Here is a 6,000-nt window from a genome sequence, read left to right as displayed (position 1 = left end):
TAATAAAATAGCTAAAATCAATAAAAAGGATGAGATGGTCATTGCTATTCCAAACATGTCTTCAAATTGACAGTTGTTAAGCCTTTTTGAACTAAATTGAGACCCAGAGTGGATGACATGCCATTAGGGCTTAGCACATGACAGGGATTTTCTTTTCAGGCTCCTGTGAATTTTGCTGTGATTTGTAAGCAAAACTTGAATGAAGTTGTATTATTGTATCAAAAAAGATACTCTCTAAAAATAAAAGGAAAAAGTTGGTCAGCTTGTTTTTTCAAAAATGCTTTTAAAATATCATTTAAATATTTTCAACTAAATACTGGGGGGAAATATTTTTCATAAAGCAAAAGATTAGCGGGCATTGGTAGATGTTGATATCCCTGTTTCTGCTATCTAGGCTTTAAAAAAGAGTGCCTAGTGTTGTTTGTAGATCTATAGGACAATAAATGTTTTCTGAAAATGTAAAATTTTTACTTTCTCATCATTTCTGCATTATTAACAGCTTCTAAAGAATTTGTTAGCTTATAGAAAAAGGCCTAAATTACCCCAAAATAGAGTATAATTTCCTTAGGTGAAAATGTCTGCTTGCAGGAAGGGGAATGATAAACCCTCTAAGGCCCTCTTACGTTTCTGTATCTGTGTCTGTGTATTCCCAGAGGAGGCACAAGTGGAACGATGTGCGAGGGATGCTGAGAGGGGCTGGTTCATGCAAGTCCATTTGGCCCAGGGGTCTGCTGCTCTGTCTCCAGTCTACAGGTAGGAATATCATGGCTCTGTGGGAGCTCTGTATCCTCCAGTTTAGGCAGTGGGTTGGAAGGATCAAATGAACCACCTGGAGGCTTCCAGGCTTCTTTTGCATACAGCTTGATTACTGACTTCATGCCAATGAAAAGAATTTCACCTGTGGATTGTAGTGCACCTTATCTAAATGGACGTTTTAGACTGATGATCTATCTTTTTAATCTTTCAGTAACATTGTTACCTACAGAATCCCTGAAAAGCCTATCTTACATACTGCAAAAAAGTGAATTCTTTGTTCTTTTTTTGACTCCTCTTTGAAGATAGTGGTAAAAGTGAATGACAATAAGCTCAACGTAGCAAGATATTTTAAATTTCCCTTTAGTTGAATTCACTTGGGGCTCAGAAATGTGCAGTGTTTAGTCACCATCCATGATTTGCAAAACACTGTGAGTATGCTCACAGTAAGTGAGTGAAAGAATTTTGTTTGTGGCATTGAGGCCAGAGAGAAGCACTCTGTGTGAGGCTGGTACATAAGCACTAAGACCATCATGTCAATGAATCAATCAAGAGCATCTTAACAACCTGCATGGTCAGCCAAAGGCTGCACTTAGGACCTGGTACAGATCCACAAGCTCTTGGCGTTCCCAAGTTCTTTGTGCACCAGTGGTCAAGGCCAACAGGCAATATAAGTGCAACTAGGCAGTCATAGTCATTGCCTGCATAATTTATAGCTTTCAGATTTTCTCAGCATTACTGACATACCAGACATCAGAAACTGTATTAAGCCCATAGACTGTCATGTGTGCAAAATAATTTGCACAGAGCATGAAAGAAAAATTGCAAAGTGTTTCAATATTGTTAAATTTTATTTTAACTTTGTCTTCACACTAGTTTATAGGAGTTAATTCCTATCCTTATTTCTAATAGACAAAGATTAATTGGTCCTCTTTATCAGAACATTTGGTGATTAGGAATGTTCTTCTCTCACATGTATCTTCCATCATGGAATGTAGCTGCTCAATAAAAAGATGTGCTCCAAAGCAGAGCATCCATTTTTCAATATAGCAATGTATAGCAACAGGTTACTGCTTTTGTAAAGCTATTACTTTTACTGTCAACATGTCTGCTGCTAGAAGTTGTCTCATTAGACAGGATAAATTGGAACAGCATAAGAAAATTTGACCAGGCAAGAAATTAAGTTTTATTATATACCTATATATACCTAAACACACACAGGTGAACGTGTGCACACACATGCAAGACAGTGTGACTGAAAGGATAATCATGAGTGGTAGAGTACAGAGGGGAATATTACATCGTGAAACAGAAATAATTTTTATCTGAATACAGACAATTTGTTAATGTGTATAACAACACCCCTATCAGAGATATTTAAATAAACCATGAAGCAAAAATATCCAGGACCACAGTGGGTTCACCTTGGCTGGGTGTCAGGTGCCCACCAAGCTGCTCTATCACTTGCACTTCTCAGTTGGATGGGGAGAGAAAACAAGATGGAAAAATCATAAGCTGAGATAACACAGTTTACTAAAGCAAAAATGGAAGGCTGTGCATGCACAAGCAAAGAAAAAAAAATTGAATTATTTTCTACTTTTCATCAACAAGTGATGTCCAGCCACTTCCCAGGACGCAGGTTTTCAGCATGCATAGCAGTTGCTCTGGAAGGCAAAAATAATTAATGAAAGTCCCCACTTCCTCCTCTTTTTCTTACAGCTTAAACTAGTTGCTTAAACCAGCCTTATACCCAACATACAGATGTATATATATCATTGTCTACCATTTCCTGTCAGTTCTCAGATATTATTTTCACATTCCATGGACTTTCTCCACCCCTCCAGATGGTCAAAAAAAGCCGTGATTTAGGCTGCATTCCATCAAGACAGATGATCAGGACAGGAGAAGCAGCACACTCCATTATTGGGCACCAGCATCAGCCTGGCCCATCATTGCTCCTCTCCTTGCTCCTCACAAAATTCACTCTGCCTTGGCTCATGCCATTTCTGCTACTTTACTTCCTGTAACGTACAATGGATTTTTTCCCCCCAAAGTTAAATCTCCTTGAGATGCACACCAGGTCTCCTCATCCTTCTGCATTACCCACCTGGAACACCCAGCTTTTTGAGCAAAGACAATCCCCTGAATACGTTTGCCTTTTCCTGTGGGAGGAGAAATCTACACTGTCTTTCCCAGCCACTTCCCTATGTATCGTACAGGGACCTTATCTCCTCCCAGGTATGTAGGGGCCTTGTTTGGGGGCAAGCAGGATGGTTTGCAGTTCCTCTGGTGTTATATAATCAAGTGGCTTCTGCTAAATTTGCATCCTGTTGCTTCCATGCCCCATTGCCTAATGCTCTCAACATAGTCTTTAGCAGTCCATTATATCTCTCAGCCTTTACAGAGGCTTGTGGGTGATAGGGGGTGTGACGTATTCACTCAAAGCCACGTCTTTGTCCAAAAGGTTTATTTTGGGGATATTTTGGAGGGGCAAAATTAGAAAAGTAGAAACAGATTTCCTAACAAAATTAAAAATTAAAGTGATATTAAATAACATTGTAATTGTGTCATTTCAATATGAAGTTCTGAAAAAGGCTCTGGGATGTAAAAATAAACTAAAAATTTTGAGGAGTAATTGGTTTCCCTGTGAAAGTTAGTTTAATCATGTAATTTCCTTAGTGACAGAGGGATTAGAATTGTAATTCCTGAGGGTACACAGATGAAGGAGTGAAGTGAGCCAACACTGAAGTATCGCAGGAGGTCTGATGCTGGTCAGCACCAGTATGTCCAGACCTTCCTAGAGAGAGCATCCTGCAAGGAACAACTTTTCCAGGGGTGATGGCAGGCCTCCCTGGGCAGCAGGTGATTCTAGCAGGTGTAGCGTTTTCTCAGCTACAAGTGATTCCAACTCGTGATTCAGCTCTCTGTGAAATCACCCAAGGCAGACTCAGGTACAGAGAGACTGGAGCCTCGTTTGGCAATTCCCCAGAGGCAGCTTTTATTGTCCAGCAGCCCCTGTGAAGGGAAGGCCAGGAACAAAAGCTCCCTAGCCAGGGGCAGAAACAGGGGCTTTTTATGGGAAAGGCAGTGGATGGGGTAGAAACCAATCAGCCAACAGGCTATTACCATATAGAAACAAGGCATGCTGGGGGTGGTTCACTTTGTCACCATGACCTGAGGAAGGCTGCTTATCTCTGGGGAGTCTTTTTGCCCTCAGGCCTTCCTCCTCCAAGGGAGTGCAGAGGGCTCTTGTGCCAAGGGCTCACAGCCCTCCCCACTGGAGTTCTGACTTGGGTTGTCACTCATAATTAAGTTTACAAGTGCCTTGTTTGATTGCATGCAGAGCAATGGTTCAATCTGCTTTAAGTATTTATCCAACAAAAGAGATTTCCCTGTACAAGATCTTTAGGACCTGAGAACTGGCAAGTTAAGCCTCTGTCTTCAATCATTTTTCTGACCTCTGATTTCGCTGTATGTAAATATAGACAGCTTACATAATTATAAAGTTTCAGGATAAATTAGTAGGCCTCCACTGTATTGTGAATTTTCCCACTTAGAGCAATATTTGTGTATATGTATATTTTGTATACAAAAGCATGTTCATGCACATGCACATTAATCTGTCTGTACAAACATGGATTTTCCCCTCCCCCTTCATTTCTCTTATGTTCCTGTTTGTATTCACACCTAACTTGTTCCTGCATGAAGCATGGGAAACACAGTCTGCAAATTCTGCCACTTCCATAATCACATTTAAATAGATCTTAAAAGCAGCAGCTACAATAAAACACTCCATTTCCCTCAGTGGCTAAGAGTTATCTAGGTCATATTTTTTGAACACAATTTCTATACAGGATTGTGGGAACTAGAAATGTGGGCCAATACTAAAATGGCAGCTGCAAGTTCATGTCAAGGAAGAGCAGTCACCTGCAAAGAAAAAGTAAAATAGTGATAGCATCTCTATTCATGAGAGAGGTGCTTAATATTGTTAACATTAGGTGATTCTCTTTGATATCCTTTGGATTTCACTTTTTGTGAGAACTTGGGCAGGATCTCAGTTAAATTCAAGTATGAGCATCTTTATACTTGTGAGTCATTGTTTGCAATTTTACAGTAGCATTTCGCTGTGATACAGTGGAATTATGTAATGTTAGATTTGTTTGAGTTCAGACTGGCATTTTTCTTTTGGACTCTAACATTCCAATTTCAGTTCCACACTATCTAAAACTGTGGGAGTTTCTCAAGAGACAGAGCTCTGGATACTACAAGGCTTTCCAGACATTGGTTTGTCCAATCATAAAGAGGGCGAATCTGTATTGGGAAGGTGCTTAGGAAGCCAGTGGATATTAAAGCTTTGCCTACTCAGTTTAAGCAACCTGTGTTTGCTTGGCAGGAATTCACACATCTCCTCTATGTACCGTTCTTACACTTTGCTATTACACCTTTCATTTATTACATAAAGTGAACTTGCACTTCTCATTCTTTTTCTAGTTCTGTATCTACAAATTCTATATTGCAAACCAGTGTTATTCAATTTCATCTGTGTTTCTTAGAGCAGTTGTCAGAGCAGCTGGGGACCACTGTATGATGAATTAACTCCTGTAGAAATAAATATACTAGCTTGGTGTTAAAAGGTGAGATTTATTCAATGGAAGAACATAAATTCTTGCCAGGTGGTACTTTGACAGAGCTTAGCTTTTTGTAGGGCAAAAAGATCTATGTGGTTTTTGCATCCCACAGTAGTTATGATGGGAAGCTGTGCAATGTGATGTCAGGAAGCAGTAGGAGAGGGATTGCTCCGCCTAGCAGGACTGGGGTCCATCTGGGGAGCCCCTATGGGCTCAACAGGGCTTGGGCTGAACACAGGGCTGGGGTCCCAGGCTGAGCCTGCCCTCCTTGGCTTGCAAGTGGGGCTTCCCTGACAGGCTCCTTGGTGTCATGCAGCCCTCTCAGTGTTCTCCAGGTCCTGACACATGGACCAACAGATTGTTTCCAAAATAAAGGAAATTTCTCAAAAAATGAATACATTTATTAATAACTAGATTTAACCATCATCTCATTCCACCAGTGAAAGTATTAAGTTATATAGGGTAATAATACTCTGAAGAAATATGTTCAAGTTCAAATATTTGTTTATGTATATTCTAATAGGTTTGATAGGCAAAAACTAAACAGAAACATTAGATTTTATTGGTTCCTAGAACTGTTTACAAGTGGGTAGTTTTATTTACTAAATACATTACCAGC

General features: G+C 40.0%; 1 long non-coding RNA gene across 1 annotated transcript in view; it reads left to right on the top strand.

The window, feature by feature from the left end:
• Nucleotides 1–655: 655 nt before the first annotated feature.
• The window catches only part of LOC121659553, a 43,542-nt gene continuing 38,197 nt past the window's right edge, over nucleotides 656–6,000 (top strand). The window contains exon 1 of the long non-coding RNA XR_006014373.1: nucleotides 656–753. This is a non-coding gene — a long non-coding RNA (uncharacterized LOC121659553). The remainder of the gene's footprint in view (nucleotides 754–6,000) is intronic.

The sequence above is a fragment of the Corvus kubaryi genome, unplaced genomic scaffold (genome assembly GCF_017639235.1).
Source record: "Corvus kubaryi isolate FWS band 111438036 unplaced genomic scaffold, C.kubaryi_AGA036_p1.0 137, whole genome shotgun sequence".
Classification (NCBI taxonomy): Eukaryota; Metazoa; Chordata; class Aves; order Passeriformes; family Corvidae; genus Corvus; species Corvus kubaryi.
This window is presented reverse-complemented; position numbering and strand designations above follow the sequence as displayed.